Consider the following 24,634-nt stretch of genomic DNA (forward strand, 5'->3'; position numbering starts at 1 on the left):
GATTGAGGTTCACTCGTGCATTGCCCATACCCACATGGCTTTGGGCACTTTTATTAACCTTTTTGTAATCGTTTAGATAAGTGTATTGGCCCCAATAGAGATGACAGTCAATTAGTTGACTGTAATTTGCGAATAGTTTGACAGACAAGTAGGTCATCTTATTTGCATCACTCAGCAGAAGTGTGTACTGCATTGTACCTTTGAGTTACCCCTTAATAGGCATATGGCGGAAAATGGATGTTCACTATAAGTGGGCCTCATTACAAGTTTGCTGGTCCAGGAACTACGGTACCAGTAAACTTGCCAGTACCGTAGTTCCCAGACCGGCAAATTACAAGTGTGCTCACAGGTGCCTTTCTGCCTGCCAGGTCTGACCTGGCGGGCAGAGCGGCACCCGTGAGCACAGCATGTCGGATACACTGGCACCATTCTGAATGGGGCTGAAATGGGAATGGGGAGCATTCCATTCTGGCGCCCGCAAATGGGCAATTACTGCGTCAGGCAGGGCTGTAATGACCCGGTAATTGCCCATTCGCGGGCACCGGGAAAAATTGCAAGTCTGGTAAGTAATATATGTAGAAGCAGCAAGCACAATTATTTGGACTTACAATTAATCCAATTGTAAATACTTCTATATCTAGCTCCTGTGAGGAGTCAGACATGGGAGACAGACACTTAAATGGAGTTTTCTCACACACAATTCACTATTTATTGAAATAATGAACGGTAAGACAAATGCCTATCTTTCCCTAACCTAACAAAACCAAGACTAAAGGAAAATGACCTAATGTCCAAAAATGTCTGTCCCTCACACTATTACATACAACAAAATCACACTGAAACCATTTGGCAGTTTCAGCTTTGTAACTCAACATATAATCACATTCAAAGAAAACAGAAACTCTAGTTCAGTATAACTCACCCGTTTCTCTTGGCGTCTCCTCCGGACCCGCTTGTTATACTTTGCTGCTCGCCGGGTAGTCTCTCACAGTGAACAGCTACCGTCAGTCTCTTGCTGCACAGGCTGTCTCCTGCTGGAGCTTACACAGCTCCAGATGTGCTCTGGTGCAGTCCTCACACCAGAGTGCATAGACGACACAGGGAGCGAGTCTCTCTTGCAGGACATCTGGTCTCACCACTGCTTCTTGCTGTATGTCCACCGCATCTCCAGTGCTCCGACAAACCCTTGGTATGGTGTCCTGCCATCTGCAAAGCGGTGGGTCCAGCTTCTACTTCCTTCTGCTTCTGAAACTCCTGCTGCCATGACCTTTTTCTACTGACCTGGACAGGCCTTTATGTATTTAAAAGTCCAGGTCAGGTGTGGGTTATTAGAACAACTAGACCGCTCACTATGGTCTGGTGACTCTGTGCCCCTCTTCCTCGTCCCAGTACTAAGAGCATCGTTGAACTTGAAGTCCACATTGTTCTTAGTTGTATTAAGGTCTCTCTTTAGTCCACTTTGTTTAGGGTTGGTAGGTGAAAATATCTAAAGGAAAATTTTATTCAAATTATAGGTTCTCTTTTATGTTTATGACTTAGTAACATTAACTCCTTCACTTTAATGTATATCATCTTCATGCTTACAAAGAAGATTCTTACACTTGGTGCGGGTAAGTCAGAGTGGGGAAGTCCGACGGTGGCAACGTGTCATTAAATATTCAGGCATTAAAAAAACATCATTCTCAGAAGAGAATGAATACCGCATCTCTCCCGACAGAGCCACCACATTCCCTTGACAGCCTTCTCCTCCCATGTGATCCTCTCACCTGATACCAACACCAGGGTTAGGATCAGATAGCGTCTGCCTTCCCCTGGCCACATGGGAGGAGACTTTAGGCTGGGATTCTGTGATGGCTGCAGGATTCATCACATACCCTTTCCCTAAAAAGCTGGCCTCCCACTCCAAGTTCTTTTCCTATATCTGACCCATCAACTTCCACCAAATTCACAGAAGACTTTTGAACTTCCCAGTTTCAAACTTGTTCTTCTGAAGATCTCTCCTCTTGATCCCAAGAATGTATGGGGTAATAAGAAGAAAATACTGTATTCTTCTCTTCGCAGGGAGCACTAGTTGTTTTCACTTTTAGATGAGCCACTCAGAGTGCCCATTGATCAAAATAGGGAACATCACTACCCAATATTGGCTGAGTGGGAAGATCAGGTATCACTGCCACTAATAATGAGACTTCCTTCCCCGATATGGTAACATCAAGCTGGGTTAACGGTTAAAGGATGCCTATTAGCCTGACCATGAACACAACCTACAATTCTCTGAACTAAGGCTTCCAGATTTGGAGCAATAATATCAGCTCTTATACCATATCCTCTACCCCCTGTGTCCAGCTGGGTCCAAATTGTCTTCCTACGTATTATCACTGGGATTCGAAAGTGATTTTTCTCCCCCGCACAAAGCATGACATCAGGTTTCTCAAAAGGTGTTTCTTCTCTAGACTGAAAATATATACTAACCCCACTAGAAAATCCAAAATTTGTTTTTCCTTGTTTCTCTTTCGTAGGCCATGGAAAATGTAAAGGACATTGGTAAATAGACTGTCTGAAACCCCCACAAATGAAATACCCCTGCTTTATAGGAGGTTTTCCTTAGTACTCCTCAGATCACCCTCTAAGAAATCTAAGTCTTTAAAATATGAAAAGAAAGAGGAGGTTTCAATGTTTCTATAAGTTCCTGATAAGGATTTGTGAGATGTGAGATGTATTCTTAAGTGAATAATAAGGTTTACAAGATTTACTTGGCTTTGAAAGGGGGTTATTAGATTCCGGATTACATTGGTTCCATTTTAAAACATGTCATAATATTATGGGATTCACACTCCTTTTTGGAAAGAAACTGACAATTAGCCTCACTTACCAAACAATTGGAAACACATTTTTCTGGTGAGTTGTTAATAGTATAATTTGTAGGATTTTCCTTACTCCATACGTCCCAAGCAACATTGTATATCAATCTTTCTACTCTATCCCCTCTATATATTTCACGTGGTTTTGGTGAAATATTCAGGAACATACATTTGAATTCCTTTCCACAAGAAAACAGAGGACATATTTGTAACCCTGTTTGTGTACAGGCATAATGCCGACAGATAGGTAAACAGGAAATTCTACTTCTAGCAGTAGAGAAATTGCGAGTTTCTCTTTCCTGGGAATCACATCAATTTGGGGACAGATAAGATGGTAGATGTTACTCTTTACAGGTTGCCTGAAAGGACTGATGGCCGGGCCTGCAGGTTTGTGAAAGTCTACCCCTACATTAACATGGAGAGGCCAACAGTTATTATAGCCTTCTCTTAATGTTCCTGCTCCCTGATGAAAATGGGGTCTGAGGTCATTTCATCCCCAGTTGTGGATGTTATAGAGTTATGTTCTAAAGTTTAAGCATATGACTTATTTAGGGAGGGAGTATGTGCATGTCGGTCTTCTTCTGATGCAATATGTGCAGGGTTTTTATCTACCGTGTTTGTGTGGGATCCCCAGTTTGTATCAACTGACTCCAATGCCAATCCTGACACCATATGTGAGGAGTCAGATATTGTAGACGGACACATGGAGTTTTCTCAGAATTCACCATTTAATTAAATAGTAAAGGGTGAGACTAATGTCTATCTTTCCCTAACCTAACAAAACCAAGACTAAAGGAAAATGACCTAATGTCCAAAAATGCCTGTCCCTCACACTATTATATACAACAAAATCATGCAGGACCCATTTGGCAGTTTCAACTTTGTAACTCATCATATATTCACATATAAAGAAAACAGAACCTCTTAAGATCAGGGTTGGATCCCCTTCCACTGGATCAATTCAGAATGATTTAAACTAAAGATCATTTCAGGAGAATAATTTAAATCAAAGTTAATTTCAGGAAAGTTCTTTGTCTCAAATATATCCTTCACTTGGCAAAGTGATTTCCCAGTTCAAAAAGGGTTCTCTTTCTTAGTGCAATTGTTAAAGATTCCACTTGGCAGTTTAAAAAGTCTTTCTCTTCATACATCCATTTGAGAAGTTAATGACAAAGAGATTCTTTTCTCAGGAGACCAATCACTTTTCATCACATTATGTTCCTTCACAAATAACACTTTTCCAGGACAAAACTCCTACTACTACGACAACTATTCATACTTCATGGTAATGTTTGTTCACAACTTTCCATACTTGACTCCTCAATGGGGAACAACAGCTTCTGGGATAAGTCTTTGGAATTGTAACAGCATTGGTTTATAACTTCTTTCATACATATGCTGCACAGAAGGACAATGATTCTTACATGTATTTATTTGCCATTGGCAATATAGGTTACAGTTCTCTCTGTCAAGCGTGGTCTCCCGAGTGAACTATACCTCCGTCCCCAAGCACCAGTCAGAGAAGATAAAACAACTCCCTAACCAGCTATTGAAGCCCCAGGTGGACTGGAACTGCACCGCCGGATCCCAGGTAGCTAAAGAGGAAAGGGCACTGTTAGGACACCAACAATCTTCAGAAGAACTAATTTTTATAGAAACTGAGATTGCAACCTACCTAATGAGGAACGAGCTGTATATCGAAGGACGGAAAGGAAAAACCCAGCAGTGGGAAAACCTTTTCCTCAGGAGGTGACAGCGCAGATGAAGTAAATGTTCACAGTCAACGTTTGAATGGCACGTTCCAGGGAAGCAATCCAAAAGGAAAAACCAGAAACCAAAGTACCATCTATGTCCAGAAAAAGTCTAGGTCTGTCACAACCCCAGGTTCGTGGCGTCTATGGAAGAGGTGGAAATATGGTGGCCGTCCAACTGTGCCGCCACGTTGTGCTCCCAAGCGCTGTTAGCGGTCTAGTCCTTTCCATCATGGCCGCTGCCGAGTGTACTTCCCTGTTTACGCTTGGCGGCTCGGCGCGTTGCAACTTCTGTTTCCTCTTCGTTGCTTGCGCTCCACAGTTCTCTCGCTTGGCGGTGTTCCGCTCCTGTCCTATTTTCCTCTGCTTACCTCTCTCTTTCCGTTGTCTTCTCTCTCTCTCTTGCCTGCGCCCCGTTAGTTCTCTTGGGCGCGTGTATTGCTCGCTTCCCTTCTCCTCTCCTGCCTTGCCTCTTTTGATTTTCTCTCTCGGGCTCCCCCCCCTTTGATTCCATTTTGTGCCGTTCTCTCAACTCGCCTTTACTGAGCCCTATCCGCCGGTATTACGGTCTCTCATATTCCAGCTGGTCTTGGTGTGTCCTCTCGTTCCGCTGCATCGGATATCTACACTCCGAAGGGGTTTTTGTGCCGAAAGGCTTTTCCCCTAGCCTCACTTGTCTGTCGCGGGGGGGAGTCACCGCTGATTCGTTCCCAAAGGGTCACGGTGGCTTCCTCCCGAGGCCGACCCTATCTACACAAGGAGAGGAGGACTTTCACTCGGCGATCCCGTGGAAAGAAGTTGGACATCTCATCTTTATCAGGTGAGGAGGAAGGGGAATCTGCAGACTCTCAGGGTTCGAGTGGGGTGGACAACATAACGGAAAACCCTGTCGATACGCCCACAGCATCAGGCATTGTTGATAGCTTGCAACGCCAAAATACTGACATGGCAACACCCCAGCAACTTCAAGAATTGGTTGCGGCTGTACAAAACTTAAACCTGGAAGTTCAAGCCCTTAAGACGGCAAATACCGCTCTCCAACAGAGAGTTACCGCCAGAGAACAGCAAGTCACAGATTTACCACCTTTGCCTCTGGTGTCAGGCAAATTCGACGGATCAGAGAAAAAAGTTAAAGAATTCTTGGAAGCTTGTAATATCCATTTCGCTTTCAGACAGAACGCCTTTTCCTCCGATCACGCTAAAGTGGGGTTTATGATCACTCACCTGACTGGTAATGCCCTAGCGTGGGCTACCCCATTGGTGTCCCAGTCCGACCCAGTGCTACAGAACTTTGTAGCATTCAAGGATCTTCTCAAGCAGACATTTCTTCGCACTGAGAGTGTTCACCTGGCTAGTGAAGACCTGTTGGATGTACGTCAGGGTGGTTCTGACCTACTCACTTACATATCCTCCTTCAAAAGACTAGCTGCAGAAGCTGGCTGGCAAGAAGAGGCTCAATACACCATCTTCAGGAGGGGTTTGCGCGAAGAGCTGAAGGACGAGCTCGCTAGGATCCCTCGCCCCGATTCTTTCTCAGATCTCATAAAGGCTGTTGTACGGATAGATTTTCGGTTGACTGAACAGAGGAATGAAAAGAGAAAGACCCGTAGCTCCAGCTCTTACCCCGAGACTCACCCATCGACCTCCTCACCTGCCGCTCGTCCATCCACCCGGGAAGAACCTATGCAAATAGGAGCAACCAGAGCGCCCTTGACAGCGGAAGAGAAGAAGAGGAGAAGAGAGGGCAGCCTTTGTCTATACTGTGGCTCCTCCACACACCTCTTGAGAGACTGCCCAGATGTACCCCCCAGACGTCCGGGAAACGAACGCCCTCGGTAGTTGGCAGGATGGACTACCGAGGGGCTTTTTCCAGTTCCTACGTCACTCTTTCAGTTACTTCTGCCCAACCCTCGGACGACCAACGTCTCATGGTGGTATCCGTCCAGCTTCAGTTCAGAGGAAAGGAAATGGAGACTCTGGCCCTGCTGGATTGCGGAGCAGCCGGGAACTTCCTGGACACCCTATGGGCCGACAAGGTAGGCCTTCGCAGGATAGCCAAGAAGGAAGACCAGAAGGTAGAGGGAGTAGATGGTACCCCTCTGTGCTCTGGCCTCATTACCCACACCACAGAGGAGGTACGGGTATCCATTCAACAACATACTGAAGTACTGAGCTTCGATATCATTCACGTAGCTCATTTCCCAGTCATTTTGCGGATTGGTTGGCTCCGACGACACAACCCTACCATAGATTGGTCGGCCAATCTTCTAAGTTTTCATTCTGCTTACTGCCAGGAGAAGTGTCTTCCAGGACCCTTGTTCGAAAGCGTCAAGATGGGGTGTGCCCCTGAGAAGAGCACGATCCATTGTATCCCATGCTGTCTTCAGGAGTACGCCACAGTGTTCCAAGACCAACAACCCATGGAACTTCCTCCTCATCGACCTGAGGACTGTAGGATAGACTTAGTCCCTCTGGCTCTGGTTCCGTTTTGTAGGATGTATCCCCTTTCCTTGTCGGAAAAGGAAGTCCTTAGACGCTACTTAGATGACAACTTAGCCAAAGGACTTATCCAACCTTCCAGATCACCAGCAGGAGCATTTCTATTCTTCATTCCTAAGAGGGACTCCAAGGACCTAAGACCTTGTATCGATTACCGAGGGCTTAACCAACTTACCATCAAGGACCGGTACCCTATGCCCATAATCTCGGAGATCCTGGAGACCGTCCAAGGCTCGGTAGTTTTTTCTAAACTCGACCTACGTAATGCTTACCATTTGCTCCGCATCAGGACTGGTGACGAATGGAAGACGGCTTTCCGCACTCCCTATTGGCTGTTCGAATATCAGGTTATGCCGTTCGGACTGGTCAACGCTCCCTCCATCTTTCAAAGGTTTATGGACCGTATATTTTCTGATCTCTTGGGCCAAAACACCGTTGTCTACTTAGACGATATTCTGGTTTACTCCCGTCAGCCCGAAGAGCATACTCGTCATGTGAAGGAAGTATTACACAGGCTGCAGCGACATCATTTATTGGTCAAGCCGGAAAAGTGTGATTTCGCCAAATCCTCCGTCTCCTATCTGGGGTTTATTTTGTCCAGCGAGGGGATCGCCATGGATCCCAAGAAGGTCGAAGCTATTCTAGGCTGGCCCTCCCCTTCGTCGGTCAAGGAGATTCAAAGATTTTTGGGACTGGCCAACTTTTACCGGAAGTTTATTCCCGAATTTTCCAGACTCACTTTGCCTATCACCTCTTTACTAAAGAAAGCCTCCAGGCCCTTTCGATGGTCCAGGGAAGCCGAGGAGAGTTTCATCTGTCTGAAAGGAAGGTTCTGTTCTGCCCCTATTCTGAGACAGCCGGACCAATTGCTTCCCTTTATTCTTGAGACCGACGCCTCCGTGGGTGCGGTTGGCGCCGTTCTCCTACAATCAAATCAGGGCCAAGAACATCCCATCCCCTATTTCTCCAAGACTCTGAACCCTAGTCAGCTAAACTACTCCGTCATAGAAAAGGAGCTCTTAGCTATGAAACTGGCTTCTCTAGAATGGAGGCATCTTCTCCAAGGAAGCTTACATCCGTTCCTGATACGTACTGATCACAAGAACCTACAGATCCTACGTCAACAAGAGTGTTATAACACCAGACAAGCCTGATGGGCGCATTTCTTTGCACAGTTCCATTTTCTCATAACATACATACCTGGTACCCAAAACCAGGTTGCTGACGCCTTATCTCGCAGAGATGAGACCTCTCTGGGATACGAGAAAGAGCTCATGTTTCCACATATCAAGATCATTTCCGCTGTATCGTCCTTCTTGGAAGAAGTGAGGGAAAGATCTCTTTCCCCAGAAGAAACACTCTTGCAAGTGGGGAGGACTCCGGTGGATCAGAGGGACGGTCTGTACTTCACTCGAGGGAGACTCATCCTTCCTTCACAGGACCTCAGAATACAAGCTCTCCAGTGGTGTCACAACTCGAAGGTGGCCGGGCATAGAGGCTTACGAGGGACTTTGGAATTACTGCAGAGATCCTTTTACTGGCCCGGTATGCGAGCCGATACTCAGGCATACATCCAGACCTGTCTGACCTGTATGCAAAATAAACATCCTACTCGAAGTCCCCTTGGCTTGCTTCAACAAGACTCGATTCCCTCAGGCCCCTGGAAGCACATATCTACAGATTTCATCGTAGATCTACTGGTTTCCCAGGGGTGTACCTGTATCATGGTAACAGTAGACTCCTTCTCGAAGTTGGCTCATTTCTCCCCCTTACCCAGGATACCTTCGGCCTCCCTTATGGCGGAAGTCTTCATGAAAGATGTCTTCAGGTTGCATGGTCTCCCCAGAAAGATCGTGTCTGACCGTGGGAGCCAATACACCTCAAAATTCTGGACTGCCTTGTGTAGACTGTTGGGTATCGAAAGGGCCCTGTCCTCTGGGTTCCACCCACAGACTAACGGGCAGACGGAAAGGCTAAACGGGACCCTTGAGCAGTATTTGAGGTGTTTCATTAACCAACAACAGGATAACTGGGTTTCTCTCTTACCAACAGCTGAGTTCGCTTATAACAATTCTGTACACAGCGCACTTGGGATCAGCCCTTTCTTTTGTACGTATGGGTACCATCCTAAATCTATAGTACCCACCTTCTGGACTGAGACTCCTATACATCCATAGAAACCTCTCTTTCTAGATTAAAGGAAGCCCATAACACCGCCAACCAAAGTCTTCTACAGGCCAACGCCCGTAACAAACTACAAGTTGATAAACACCGGAGACCTGTACCGGATTGGAACAGAGGATCCAAGGTCATGTTATCCACCAAGTTGCTGCCCCGCTGGGTACGTCCTTCTAAGCTGTCTCCCCGATTTATTGGTCCCTTCGAAGTCCTATCCAAGATCAATCCAGTAGCTTATCGCCTCAGACTGCCTGAGAATCTTAGTCGCATTCATCCGACCTTTCATACCTCCCAATTACGTCCCTTCGTATCAGGGAACAGAAAACAGAATACCCCCAGACTCCACACTTTGCCTGCTCCTACCTCTGAGGAATACGAGGTCTCTCACATCCGGGATTCTCGTTACCACAGAGGTCGCCTTGAATATCTGATTCATTGGAAAGGTTATCCTTCTTCTGAGGATACCTGGGAACCTCGGACCCATGTACATGCTCCCCGTTTGTTACGGCAGTTTCACAGGTTACATCCCAGCAAGCCGGGGGGTACCCGACTTCGAGGGGGGCATACTGTCACAACCGCAGGTTCCTGGCGTCTATGGAAGAGGTGGAAATATGGCGGCCGTCCAACTGTGCCGCCACGTTGTGCTCCCAAGCGCTGTTAGCGGTCTAGTCCTTTCCATCATGGCCGCTGCCGAGTGTACTTCCCTGTTTACGCTTGGCGGCTCGGCGCGTTGCAACTTCTGTTTCCTCTTCGTTGCTTGCGCTCCACAGTTCTCTCGCTTGGCGGTGTTCCGCTCTTGTCCTATTTTCCTCTGCTTACCTCTCTCTTTCCGTTGTCTTCTCTCTCTCTCTTGCCTGCGCCCCGTTAGTTCTCTTGGGCGCGTGGATTGCTCGATTCCCTTCTCCTCTCCTGCCTTGCCTCTTTTGATTTTCTCTCTCGGGCCCCCCCCCTTTGATTCCATTTTGTGCCGTTCTCTCAACTCGCCTTTACTGAGCCCTATCCGCCGGTATTCCGGTCTCTCATATTCCAGCTGGTCTTGGTGTGTCCTCTCGTTCCGCTGCATCGGATATCTACATTCCGAAGGGGTTTTTGTGCCGAAAGGCTTTTCCCCTAGCCTCACTTGTCTGTCGCGGGGGGGAGTCACAGCTGATTCGTTCCCAAAGGGTCGCGGTGGCTTCCTCCCGAGGCCGACCCTATCTACACAAGGAGAGGAGGACTTTCACTCGTCGATCCCGTGGAAAGAAGTTGGACATCTCATCTTCATCAGGTGAGGAGGAAGGGGAATCTGCAGACTCTCAGGGTTCGAGTGGGGTGGACAACATAACGGAAAACCCTGTCGATACGCCCACAGCATCAGGCATTGTTGATAAGGTCACCAGAGCAGAAGGGAAATCCGAAATAGCAATCCAGGAGGAAAAACCAGGGTCAAAAACCAGAAGAAAAATCATAGGGCAGCCAAATCCAGAGGAAAATCCAAAAAAACAAAGCCAAGGTCAAAGAGCCACAAAAAACAAGAATCAAGGAAGAAGCAACCAAAAGGCTACTCACAGGAATGCTGAGAAGCAATAATGAAAGGTTGGCTGGGTCTTTTATGGGCTGCTTCCTGGTTGCATAATCACGTGATTGGTGCAGGTCACGTGAGTGGGAGGATGGCTCACTTGCCGAGCGTCCAGGAGGTGCCATGACAACCCCCAATCACGTTGCACAGAACGGCATGCAGGCGCAGCCCCAGATACATGGCGGGGCAGCCCATGACATCGCAGAAGCTGAGCGGGAGACCCCCGGCACCCCAGCGACCCTCGCAGGCTATGCTGAGAGGTAGCAGGACAGCCGCAGGAACCAGTGTGGAAACGGGAGCTGAGGAGTTTTCTGCGATGGTAAGTGCATGACACTCTCCCCCTTGATCCCTTTCACAATGAGGGCCTTTCCCCTGCTGTCTCATACCTCTTCCCACACAACCTATAGGCTGCTGACAGTGTGATTGAAAGCTCCTGTGACTGAGGCATTCAATCTGCCAAAGCACAGGCTATATTGTCCCTTATTTGAATATCCTTCTTTGGGAAAACTGTATCCCCTTTGTTTTAATGTTGCCCTTCTTTGGATTGAGCAATGCTGGTTACAATGTTCTCTTATTGGGTCTCTCCTATCAGGCCAGTCACATTCACTTTGTTTAACAATTGCCACCTTTTGGGTAGGGAAATGTGGGTTACAATATCCTTCTACTTGCCCTCTCCCTTTTGGATAATCAATCTGCTTTCTTTCAAATGTTTGGTATTAAAACTGTGCTTTCTTTTGAAGCAGTCTATGTTGGAGCGCCCCGGCGTTACCTATTACAGGATAACTCACCTGTTTCTCTTGGTGTCTCCTCCAGACCCACTTGTTATACTTTGCTGCTCATCGGGTAGTCTCTTGTGGTGAGTAGCTGTCAGCCTCTTGCTGCACGTGCTGACTCCCACTGTAACTCACACGTCTCCAGACGCGCTCCATTGTAGTCCTCACACCATAGTGCATAGTCCGGCATGGAGAGCGAGTCTCTCTTGCAGGCCAGCTGGTCTCACCACCGCTTCCCGCTGCACGTCCTCTACATCTCCAGGGCTCTGACAAACCCTTGGTATGGCATTGCACTATCTGCAAAGCAGCGCACCAGCCTCTACTTTCTCCTGCTTCTGAAACTCCTCCTGCTCCTGCTGCCACAGCTTTCTTCTACTGACCTGCACCTGACAGGCCTTTATATATTTAAAGGTCCCACTCAGGTGTGGGTCATTGGAACAACTAGACCGCTCACTATATTCTAGGGACTCTGTGTCCCAGTACTAAGAGCAATGTGGGACTTGTTCACAGTAACCACAATGTTCTTAGTTGTATTGATGTCTTTCTTAATCCACTTTGTTTAGGGTTTGTATATGACACATATCTAAAGGAAGATTTTAATGGAATTATAGGTTCTCTTTTATGTGTATTACTTGAATATTTGGGAAGATCAGCACTATTAAAGGTAGTAATATTTACTCCTTGCTCTAATATATATAATTTTCATGTTTACAAAGAAGGTACTTAAACTTGGTACAGCTGGGAAGTCCTACGGTGACAATAGGCAATTAAATATTCAGGCATTAATAAACCTTAATTCCCGTTTCCCCTTTTTCTTGAGCGGTTTAGCGCCAGTACCAGAACTGTTACGCTCACCTGATTCCCACGGGGGCGTCGATCTGGACTGGCCTGGTGCCACGTAGAGCCGAGATGACTGACTGGACAGACCCACTTAACTTTGTTTGTCGGCTCGTATGAATATCTTTCTGCAAAGGAGAAAGGGGATTAACCTCCCGTAATTTGAGCGTTAACCCACCTTCCACTCCCGTTGTCTGCCCACTGACCACTCCTGATGTTCCCTCTTAATCTCACCTGATGGTTTGGAAAGATGAGCTCTCCATCCTGCATCGAGCGCAGGGGCGCGTAGATGACCAGTTACTTCACTGGCGTGGAGGAATTGGTGAGTTCCAGTATTGACTCTAGAATCCAATAGTTTGTAAGAGTTCAAATGTCTGATCTTCACTCTTTCCGATTCCTTGTAGGTTGCCGGTTTAACCACCACGAAGAGTCCAAATGGTAGTTGGTGAGAGTCAGGTAAGTCTATAGTGGTTTTCCCCTTAGGGGCCGGGGTACGGCGATGATGCAGAGTTAACTGCGCCGACTCGAGATGAGGTGAGTACCCCCCTGCGGTAAATCAGGTAAGTGTTTGGGGGTTAGCTTGTAATGTCCAGTGGTTTCCCCTTAGGGGCCGGGGTGCGGCGGTGATGCAGAGTTAACTGCGCCGACCCGAGATAAGGTGAGTACCCCCCTGTGGTAATCCGGTAAATATTTGGGGGTAGCTTGTATTGCCCTTTTGCATTCCTTGCTCACCTGGCTTTTCTTGTCCCCTTAGATATCGGAGAGCGGTCTGGAAGTGCAGAGTTCGCGACTGAGTGAGGAAAAGCTGCACTGGATGGTGAGTTCAGCGCGGCGCTGCGAGGTGCGTGGCGGTGCGCGTGCGATGACTTCTTCTTCAAGATCGACGGCGCGATGGATCAAGAATTCAGGTAAGGTTTCAAGTTTAAATCTCTTCTCCTTCTTTCTTTTCGTTTCCAGGTGGTCCAGGACTGAAGCGGGCGTGGCTGAAGACTGGAAGCTGCTGAAGGCACGGTGAGCGTTACGCTGCTGAATGCAGAATAACGCAAAGCAAGTGCGGCTGTCCGGGCGTGGTTTAAATAGCCTTGGAAGAAGTCCCAGGTAAGTATTCTTACACAGCCCCCACCCGAGTAGAAAGTAGTCCCTCAGGTAAAATAGTCCCTCCTAAGCCCCATTTGGCATGTGGCTTCGTGCAGCATGGTCTGCACCAGGAAAGTATGCAGCATGGTCTGCATTAGGTAGGTTTTCTGTAATGAGCCTGGCACCCATGGCGCCAGGACTGACTTTATCCTTATGAGCCTGGCGCCATAGGCGCCAGGACCACACCCAAACAGTCCCTAACTGGGGTTTTTGGGCATGCTCCAAATGGCATGATGCCTGCTTCCGGGGTTGCTGGGCCTGGTCTGGCTTCCCGGGGGCAGGCATCATGACAAGAACTCTGCTTAGTGATGTAACCAGTGAATGACTTCAGTTACATAATTTGTTCGAGGTTTGCACACTGTAAGATATCCTTTGACTCCCAAAATTATTCTTCTGTGCTTATGTTTCCCAGGATGGATAGTCACTTTAGATACCCCCTCAGCAGTTTCACAAATAAGAAGGGCTGGGATGTAATCTATTCCCCTTTAGAGTACAGCTCCCATCAGAATTATTTTCCATTAATAATATACTTACATAGACATTTCTTTTTGGCTGTCTCACAGACAGGTGGGCACCTTCTTAATGACTGGTTCCCTTCTCTACCTCTGGTAATAAATGTGCATCAGTCAGCAAGATGGGGCCAGAATCCCTCCACAGCCTGGTTTCTCTTACAGTGCACTGCAATTAATTCCAAATGGATGTAAAGGAAAGCAATCTACTCTATTCGCCTTTCTGATGTGGTCAATTCTCCTTTCCCTCCTTCTTCCACTCAATCAGACAGCCAGTCAGTGAGTGAGTGCCCCAAAACTGGGTTTGGAATGGTATAGATTAGTAACTCCTCCCTTTAGAGGTGATTCTCTAATCTAACATGTTAGTGTATGTGATTGGACAATGTTTCAAAAATGACTTCACCCTAAACCATCCCTTTCGTACTCATTGGCCATAATAATGAAAAGGGCAGTCTAATGGGAATCATTTCTAATCCCAGTTTCCCTCCCATTTGAGGTAATTCATGTTGGAGATGCATACATTAAACAAATGTAATTTTCAGAAACATCATGTTCCTCATATGTAATCATGTTACCAATTAGTTAGTGAGATTGCTCTCACTACAGTGAATCCAATAATGTTATGTTATTGTGATTTATACTGCACACCATTTTCATGGTCTCCAGGCGCTCTGGTGGATCTACAAAGGAAGGGTGGTTTAGGAGGGTTAGTCACTGGGATCGAAAGGGAGAGAGCAAGAGAGCTTTGATGTGCGGTTGGTAGCTTCAGTTCAGAAAAACCAGTCGATGCGTGCTGGGTTTGTCTTTTGGTCGGTAATGGTTTGGTGATATTTTGTGCGTGAGGCTATACGGGGTGGTTTGTGTGTCTGTGGTTTGGTTCCCTGTAGTGTGTTTGGTTTAAGGGGGATTGTAGATTTGTAGTTTGTGGTGGCTTCAGGTTTTGGCTCTTGTAGAAGTATGTGTGTGTTTTGTTTTGGTGTTTTAGGGTGAGTATACACAATATTGGAAAGTTGTTAGTAGGGTTAGGGATGGGGGCATTCCGTGCCCTTGTCTTCGGGGGTCTTGTTGGTTTGCTAGGGTTCAGATTCTTCTATGGTGGCCTGTATTAAAGTTCTTTGTTTCTTTGGGTATCCAGGTTTCGGTTGATTCGGTTGAGGTTATTTTTTGGGGTTTCTCTTGTGTTGTGATGACTGTTTTTCTCCGACTGAGTTTTCCATTTAGTTCAGTGAGTTAAAGAGCCATGCTTTTGCAATTTTCTGAGGGTCAGGTGTTCTTCTGTTGTCCACATTTCTTTCGGGAGCGAGTTCCAAAGTTTTGACAAGATGAAGGAGAACGCTGATCCGCCAAATTTCAGTTTCAAGAAGTGTTTTGGTTTGAGGTGAATGTCGTTGCTGGATCTCAGTGTTCTGTTGAGTTTGTAAATGGAGATTTATTCTGGTATGAATTCCATTCCTTGGCTGTGGATTGCTCTGTGGGTTATGCTGAGTGTCTTAAAGATAATCTGTTTTTTTACTGGTAGCCAGTGTAGGGTTCTAAGTGCTTGTGTGATGTCTTCTCTCTTGTTGAGTCTGAGTAGTACTCTTGCAGCTATTTTTTGGATTCATTGTAGTTTTTGGTGAGGTCGTCCGGCCTTCCGAGATTGATGCTGTTTGTGTAGTCTATTCTTGACATAATGAGTGAGATCACAGCAAGGGTTTGATGTTGGATGGTGAGGAAGGGTAATATCTGTTTGATTGTGTGTAGGGGGAAGAAGCACTTCTTTACTACTGTGTTAATATGTGGGTCTAATTCCAAGATGGCCGCCGGCACTGAGTAGCTGTGCCGACGGCGCTCACTGGACCCGTCTGTTTGTAAGGTGCCCACCGCCCACTAAACGGACTCCGTTTATGCATTAAGTGGCCACCTGTGGACTTTAAGGGGGGAGGAGGGTGCTGGCGGCGAGCTTTGTCCCGGAGGTGCCGAGGCGAGAAAGTGGCGCCGGGACTTGCGAGGTGAGGAGGATCTGCAGAGGTTGCTGCAGCGGGCCCGCCCTGGGCGACGGGCAGTGTGCAGAGAGGTGTGAGCCTGGGAAGTGCCTCGCTGTGCTGGAGGGAGCAGCTGTTGACCCGCCCTGCGGTGAGCTGCATCGCGGAGAGCAATCAGGAGAGGAGAACCGCCGGCACCACAACCGGGGATGGCCTCCTCTGCTGGCGGATCCCCGGGCTATGGGACCCGGCGCCTCCTGGGGGGAGCGGTCCACGAGTGGTGGCGGACTGGGAGGTCGGAGCATGCAGCGGGCCCCACGGCTAGGACTCTGAGGCTGGGAGCCGCGTGGCGGAGCAGAGGCGGATAGCCTGGAGGTGGGTGCCCGGGTGCGACGAGGAGAGAAGCCATATTTTCTGGATCTCTGCCCTGCTGGCCACGGTTCAGAGGGCGGCTGGCGGCGGAGGATCGGACCTCGCCTACCCGGGAGCAGTGATCAGACATCGGCAAGCCCGGCCCGCCCCGCACTGCGGGAGAGTTTGAGACTCGCTTCCCCCTGCCCCTCGGAGGTGGGGAGAGAGGCCCTGGGGGCTCCGGCCTCCCCAGGGGACAGGAAAGGCAACAGAGGGACCGCATACGACCACTGGAGGTACGTTCAGCGCGGCGAGGACTCCATCCTTCCAACAAGCGACGCTGAGCCAGGCCTGGGCGGCTTGTGAGGAGGCAAGGGGGCAAAGCCCCCGGGATAGCTTTGCAGGTCCGCCTGGAATTAGGGGGCGGACTCTACCTGCGCAGACGGCCATTAAAGCTTGCTCCTTGCCCGCGGATCCTGTTTTAGCAAGAGGTCAGTGAAGCGCAGCTGGACTGGAGCCGGCCAGCGAGGGGGAGGTGGCCGCCATGACCACGAAATCTAAGGGAAGAGGGGGGAAGCACCTACAGCCCTCTGGGGACAACACGGGAACCCTCCAAGCCATGTGGTCAGCGCAGAACTCGAAGGAGGGGTCCGAGGCCCTGGAGGGCACATTAAGGGAGGAACCCGCGTTAAGGCGAGCAGAGGATTTGGCAAACATGCCTAGACAGGTGTTCATTGGAGAACTACACACCTTGCAAGCGAATCTAGCCAAGACTTTCCAAGAACAGTTTCAGTTAATGCGCACAGACCTGAAAGAAGCTGTGGGGGAGTTGAAGCAAGAGATGCGACAACTGGGGGAGAGGACTGACATCCTGGAGAAAGGCCTCCAAAAAGTGGATAAAGACAACACAGCAAATAGTGAAGCTATAGAGAGGCTGGATGTCGCCACTAGGAATCTCGAACTCCAAGTGGAAGACCTGGAAAACAGGTCCCGTAGGGTCAACATACAGGTTAAAATGCTGCCTGAATCTGTGCCCGATAAGACTCTGAAGGCGACACTCCAGGGTAACTTTGCGGACATCTTGGAGGAGGGCAGTCCAGAGGCGGTGGAGTTGGATCGTGTGCATAGAACTGGACGGCTGGCCAAGGGCCAGACGGAGAGGCCACGGAATGTATTGGCCGCATTTACTCAGTATCCCCAGAAGGAGGCGGTTCTCAGAGCAGCGAGATTACGGGAACCAATTATGTTCGAGGGTCAGCAGATCGCTCTCTTCCAGGATCTGGCGAGCAGTACACTCCTAAAGAGGCGACAAATGGGCCCGGTGGTGAAGGTCCTTAATGAAAGAGGAATTCGATACAGGTGGACCTTTCCTTTTGTCTTGCTCTTTGAATGGTAGGGATCCGAAAGACGAATCACGTTCCTCCAAGAAGGGGCTGCTCTTCTCCACATTGAGCTGGAGGATCCCCCCCCCCGGTGCAGGCCTCCCGGGCCCGAGTGGTCGCTCTGGATCAAAGCCTTGGGACTGGACGACGGTTCGAGAGAAGAGGAAAAGGGGTCCCAGAGGAAACGGTCGGCGGAGTGATGGAACATCCAGTGAAGCTAGAAGCGGCTCACCGGGGCAGTCTTGATTTGACATGGGCTGTTAGAGGTGGTGGGCCTCTGTAGGGTGTCTAAGCTCAGAGGGGTTGTAGGGGATGCAACCATGTTGGAAGCAAAAAGGGCGAGGATGCCCGAGGTTGGCGGGTGGCGTGGGCGGGAAGGTATTAGCCTTCACAGGGTGAGGGGGGTGGGAAGAGAGGGGATTCGGGGAAGTTTGGGGGGGTGGCGATGAGCAAAAGTTGGAAGGGCAATGGGGAGAGGCACTCCCACTCAACGGCGATTCTCCTTCGCTGGGGGTTCCCTTAAGTGGCTAACACATAATGGGCCTCATTACGACCCAGGCGGTAAGTTACCGCCTGGGCCGTAACTTTACCACCATGGCGTAAACTATGTTTACGCCATGGTGGTTGGCGGACTTACCGCCCCATTCCGACCTTGGCGGGGCGGTAAGTCCCCAATCCCCATTTACCCTTCCCCATTCCCATTTTTGCCCCATAGGGCATAATGGGAGTGGGGAAGGCGTTAATTACGCCACCGTAAATTACAGTGGCGTAATTAACTCCATGGTCCCTTAGCGCCATGGATTTTAACACCTGCTAAAAGCAGGTGTTAAGTCCGCCATGGCGCTAAGGGACCTCGTACTCAGGCGGTAAGGGTCGGCGCTGTTTACGCCGTCGTAAAACCCTTACCGCCTGAGTCGTAATGAGGCCCAATGTGAGGGGGTTGAATATCCCTCTCAAAAGGAAAAAGCTGGAGCACTTCACACAAAAGGAGAAGCCAGATATGGGTCTTCAGGAGACGCACTTGCTCCATAAGGACCAGGGCAGGTTGAAATTGCGAGGTTTTGATCAGATATTGCACGCCTCGGCCCCCTGTAAGGCAAGGGGGGTAGCCCTGGCAATTAGGAACACGGTAGATTTTAAGTCCTGCGAAGTGCTTACGGATAAGGAAGGGATGTATATTGTAGTAAAGGGGAAGTGTCAAGGGGTCCCTTTGACGATAGCGGTAGTGTATGCTCCCAATACGGGCCAGGAACCCTTTCTGCAGCGGGTTCTGAAGTTGCTGGAAGAGCACTTGTGGGGTCAAATTGTCCTTCTTGGGGATCTTAACACTGCTTGGGATAAGAGGAAGGATAGGACAGGTGGCAGCGGGGAGGGGGGAGGAGCTGTATTTTCAGCGGACTTGAAGGAAAGGGTCAGCAGGCTGGGGCTAAGAGATGCCTGGAGGGAGCTTAGGGGGGCCGAGGAGGGATACACTTTTTTGTCGGGTGTCCACGGTTCTCAATCCAGAATCGATTACATATGGGTATCGGTTGCTTTAGTTGGAGCCATTCGGGAGGTAGGCACGGGGCCGATAGGGATTGCAGATGACAAAATAGTCTGTCTGGAGATGGATGTGGGTCGGAGGAGAAGGGGGATTTGGGGCTGGAAACTCCCAGGGGCCATCTTGAGGGATCCAGTAATCAGAAAAGACATTGAAGAGAAGATTAAGTTCTTTTTTGACGCCAACAATAAGAGGGATACTGGGGAGGACACGAGGTGGGATGCCTTTAAGGCCACCCTTAGAGGGGAATTGATAGCGATATCCGCCCACCGAGAGAAGCACCTGCAAGCGTTGGAATCGCAATTAGAAGTAGAAGTGGAGGTGGCTAGACAGGCGGCGGGGGGCACCCCCTCTCGGAGGGCAATGCGAGTTTATAGGAAGGCGTTTGGGCAGTTGGAACTCCTACGTACTAAGAGGGTGAAGGGGGCCTTACTATGTGTGCAACAACAATACTATGCAAAAGCCAATAGAACTGGCTCCCTGCTGGCGCAATTACTAAGAGGTAAAAGGACGAGGAATGCGATAACAGCTTTGAGGTCGGCCACGGGGGAGCGGCTCCCAGACCATGAGGGAGTACAAGAGGCCTTTGCTGAGTACTACGAGTCGCTCTACACCTCCCAACATCCTCCAGGCGACAGGCAGGAGGACTTCCTCCAAAAAATCTGGTTGGCGGAAATTAGCAGGGAGACGAGTGAAGTCCTAAATCGAGAAATCGCTGAGGCGGAGGTGCGGGGGGGGGGGGGTGATAAGGGCTCTCCCACCAGGCAAAGCTCCAGGTCTGGACGGCTACACAGCTGCCTTTTATAAGCTGTTCAGTGTGCAGTTGGTCCCGCATCTCACCTCGCTGTTTAACTCATTTCGTCTCACGGGTAGAATTACGCCCTCCACGGAAGAGGCAAATGTCACCTTAATCCTGAAACCAAATAAAAACCCAGAAGAGAGAGCCTCTTACCGCCCTATAGCGTTGATTAATCTTGACGCTAAGATTTACACCAAGATATTGGCCAACAGGCTTGACTCCATCCTTCCGAATCCGATACATCCCGATCAGGCCGGGTTTATTAGGGGCAGACAAACCACGGACAACATCCGTCGAGTGGCCCACATAATTGAAAAAGTGCAGAAAACACACACGCCCGCGATCCTGGTGGCCTTAGATGCGGAAAAGGCTTTTGACCGCGTGGAGTGGTCCTTCCTTTTCAGGGTAATGGAGAAGATGGGCTTTGGGGGGGACTTTCTGTCAATGGTCAAGGCTAATTATCAGGCGCCCTCTATTAGAGTGATGGTAAAAAGGTTCGCCTCCAGAAAGATACCTCTGCAGAGGGGGATAAAGCAGGGCTGCCCACTTTCCCCGATATTGTATGCAATCTATTTGGAGCCGCTGCTTCAGGCTTTCTGGGAGATGGGGGAGATTCGGGGTGTCCCATTCGGAGGAGAGCAACATAAGGTAGCAGCTTTTGCTGATGATATGCTGCTCATGCTCACGCCTCCACGGGATTCATTACAGGTGAGTGTGGCCCTCCTAGAGACCTTTGGGGTGGCTTCAGGGCTAAAAATGAACGTCAATAAGTCTGAGGTTTTGAACTTAACACTTGGAGTAGCTGAAAGGGAGAGCCTGAGGGCGAATACAAGCTTCCTTTGGAGCTCGAGTGGGATTCGGTACCTGGGAGTGAGAATTACGGCGACATTGGCGGGTTGGTTCACAGCAAATTTTCCCCGCTCCTTAAAGCAATCAAGAGGGATTTCCAAAGGTGTAGAGATCTAAGGGTGTCCTGGATAGGGCGGATAGCCGCGGTTAAAGTTAAAATGGTCACAATTCTGCGGCTTTTGTATCTATTCCAGGCTGTCCCGCAGCCAGTCCCGGCGAGCTACTTCAGGGAGTTGGGAACGCTGACTAAGGGATTCATTAGGGAGGGGAAAAGACCTAGGGTGGGAGTCAGACTTTTGATGGCTCCGAAGGGCGAGGGAGGTCTTGCATTGCCAAATTTCCGGTGGTATTACGAGGCAACAGAGCTTCGAAATTATCAGGGAATGACTGAGGGGGAGGAAGGGACGCGGGACAAATTATGGGTGCGGATGGACAGGGGCGTAGCACATTGCAACCTAGCAGAAGTACTGTGGCTCCCGAAACCGCATAGGCCTCGCCACCTGTACGAGAGTTCCATAACTAAACTTTTGGCTGATGTCTGGGACAGGCTGGCCGGCTCGGAAGGGATTACCACGTTCCCTTCTCCCTTCATCCCCATCTTTGGTAATGGGGACTTCTCCCCGGGTTTGGAGAGGGGAGCCTTCACGAAGTGGCAGGAGGGTGGCTGTCGGAAATTATGCGATGTTTGCTGGGGGGGAATTGTTATCATTTAACAACTGTAAGAGGCACTTTGCGGTTCAAGAAGGAGAGAGGTTGAGGTATGCCCAGATACACCATTGGGTACTACATCCAGGGGTCAAGAAGGCAGCCACAAGGGACCCAACGTCCTTTGAAAAATGTCTGCTTACTAATGATGGGGCGAGGGGCCTCATCTCCAACATCTGTAAGATTCTGGATGGCTCTAGGGCGGGGGTCCAATGGGCCTACATGCGGTAATGGGAGCGGGTCCTGGGATGTGAGGTCAGTAGGAGGGACTGGGAAAAGCTGTGGAGGAGGATTCCTAAACTGGTCAAGGCACCCCACCAACAAGAGGCATGGTATAAGATTATGTTTGGGTGGCATTATACCCCTGTCCGGCTTCATAGGATTTACCCTAATGTGTCGGGGGACTGCTGCAGGGGCTGTGGGATGGCGGGCTCCGCGGAGCACATCTGAAGTACGGGAGGCACAGGGGCTGGCCTTCAAGCTGGAGGACGCGAGGACTCCAGTGCAAATTCTTTTGGGTGTCCGGGAGGAATTGGGGGCAGGAGAACCTAGAGGAAGGGAAAAAGCTAAAGTTATAATGACTCTTGCCGCTATGCTGTTAATAGCCCAAAGATGGAAGGGCCCAGAGGTCCCTATGATTCAAGACTGGTTCCGAAAGATGTGGGAGATAGTGGCCTTGGAATGGGCGACTTACGCCATGGATAATAAGGTGCAGCGCTTTGCGGCAGATTGGGGGGAACTATTGAACATTCTCAAAGACGATTTTAAGGTGATGTGGTGCCCGCAGCGATTGAGATTGTTGGATTTGCACTGACTGTAGAATCTTAGCACCGTGTGGACGGTGGTTGAAGGGGTCAATCTCGTGGCTGGTGGGGAGGGGTAGGGGTGGGGGAGGGGGGAAGGGAATGTTTACTTGTTATCCTGTGAAAATCAATAAAAAGAGTTTTCCCAAAAAAATATGTGGGTCTAGTGTTAAGTCGTTGTCCATTAGTATCACAGGGTTTTTAACTACTTGTGAGGGTTCTGGTCGATTTCCCAGTTCTATAGGCCATGGAATGTGGAGTTGGTTTGACAGGTTGTTGGGCGTGATCATGATTTCTGTTTTGTCCAGATTGAGTGTAAGGTTGATGATGCCCATCCATGCATTTATTTCTGTGAGGCAGTTTGTTAGGGGTGGTTCTAGTTCTTCACTTGTGCTGATTTCATAGATGATTTCTGTGTCGTCTACATAGTTGTAGCACGTCAGTCCATGACTTTTGATGTGATTGATGAGAGGGGTCATGTAGATGTTAAAGAACAGTGGCGAGAGTGATGGCCCTTGTGGAACTCTGCAGATTGTGTTATGTGGGGCTGGTTTGAAGGGGCTTGGCCACATTGTTTCTGTTCTTTCTGTCAAAAAGGAATTTAGCCATAGTAACGCTTTGTTGCTGATTTCCATTTCTCAGAGTCTTTTGATGAGGGTTTCATGGATCACTGTGCCGAAGGCTGGGGATAGGTCTACTAGACTTAATGCCGAAGTGATGTTGGAGTCAGCGTTGGTTTTTAGATCACCCATATAGACAGTAATGCTGTTTCCGTTCCTCTCATTGGTCTGAAGCCGACTTGTGCCTGGACTAGTATCTAGTTGTTATCTACGTGTTCCAGGATGTGTTTGTATACATATCTTTCTAGGAGTTTTGCAGTTGGTTAGGTCTTCTGTGTTTCCTGGCGGGGTCTTTCAGGAGTGGTTTAATGTATGCTGATTTGAAGGTTTGTAGTATATTCTCTGTTGTCAATGAGTGGTTGAATATGTTGCAGAAGTGTTCTGCCAGTGATTTTTGGGTAAGCATAGTCTTGTCTTGGGAGGATAGCTCAGGGGCAACATGCTCGCCTTGGAAGAAAGACGACACAGAGCACCACAGGTTTGTTCCCCAAGTCCGCGCTTAGAAACCTCTGGGTATTAAGCGCGTTATAAATAAGCCATCATATCATACATGTCACAGTTGGTGAGCCTGCTCTTTTGCTTTTGTTCACTAGGTTTGTGTTTTTTTCTGCCGAGATATGTGGGAAGTCAGTTAGTCTTGTGGTTAGTTCCGGTGTTGTTTGGTTAGTGGTGTTGTTGGTGTATTTGCATCTGCTCTTGATGTCTTTTGTTTTTGAAGTGGTTTTCCTGGTTGTTGCATTAAATTTGAGAGGGCATGGGTTTGTTGTTACAGGATGTTGGGTTTATTAGCTTGTTGATGATACTGAACATCTCTTTCTGGGTGTTAGTTGAATTGGTGATACTTTCGGTGTGGTATAATTTTTTTGCGTAGACCATCTCGGCTTTGGATATTCGTATCTGATTTTGGAATGCGATTTGTTTTTGCTGATTAAAGTTTTTCCTCCATTCTTGCTTGTTTTCTGTTCGTTTTTTTCAGTGCTTTGAAGTGAGGAGTGAACCATCTCGCTGCTGTTTTCTTTTGTGAAGGGGTGAATGGTTTTTCTGGTGCAATGTCATCAAGTGTTTCACTGATCACTTTTTTTATTTTCTGCTTTTTCTTTGATGTTGGTGGAGTGTGAGATGGTGATCGATGTTGTCATGCATTCCAGCCTGGTCCCCAGTGTTTATGGATTTCCAGTTTCTATTCTGAATTGGGTGGTATTTTGAGGGGCAGGGGGTTGGCTTCTATTCGCTTTGGTGGGGTCTTCATGAATGGTATAGTGAGGTGGTCACTCCAAAGGTTCTGCATTGGGGGCGATATTGTAATTAGATTTCTCTTGCAAAAGATTGCATCTAGGGTGTGTCCTGACGTTTGGGTACTTCCCTTCACCAATTGCTGTAGGTGCATCACTTGCAGTTGATTTGTTAGAGATTTAGGAGAGTTAGTGTTTTCTTCCTCAAAACCAAAGGTTGAAGTCTCTAAGTATGATCAGGTGGTAATATTTTATGGCAATGTTGTTGATATGTCTGTGAAAGCAGATT

Source organism: Ambystoma mexicanum, chromosome 1p, assembly GCF_040938575.1.
Source record: "Ambystoma mexicanum isolate Mex_15411 chromosome 1p, UKY_AmexF1_1, whole genome shotgun sequence".
In the NCBI taxonomy this organism is placed as follows: domain Eukaryota; kingdom Metazoa; phylum Chordata; class Amphibia; order Caudata; family Ambystomatidae; genus Ambystoma; species Ambystoma mexicanum.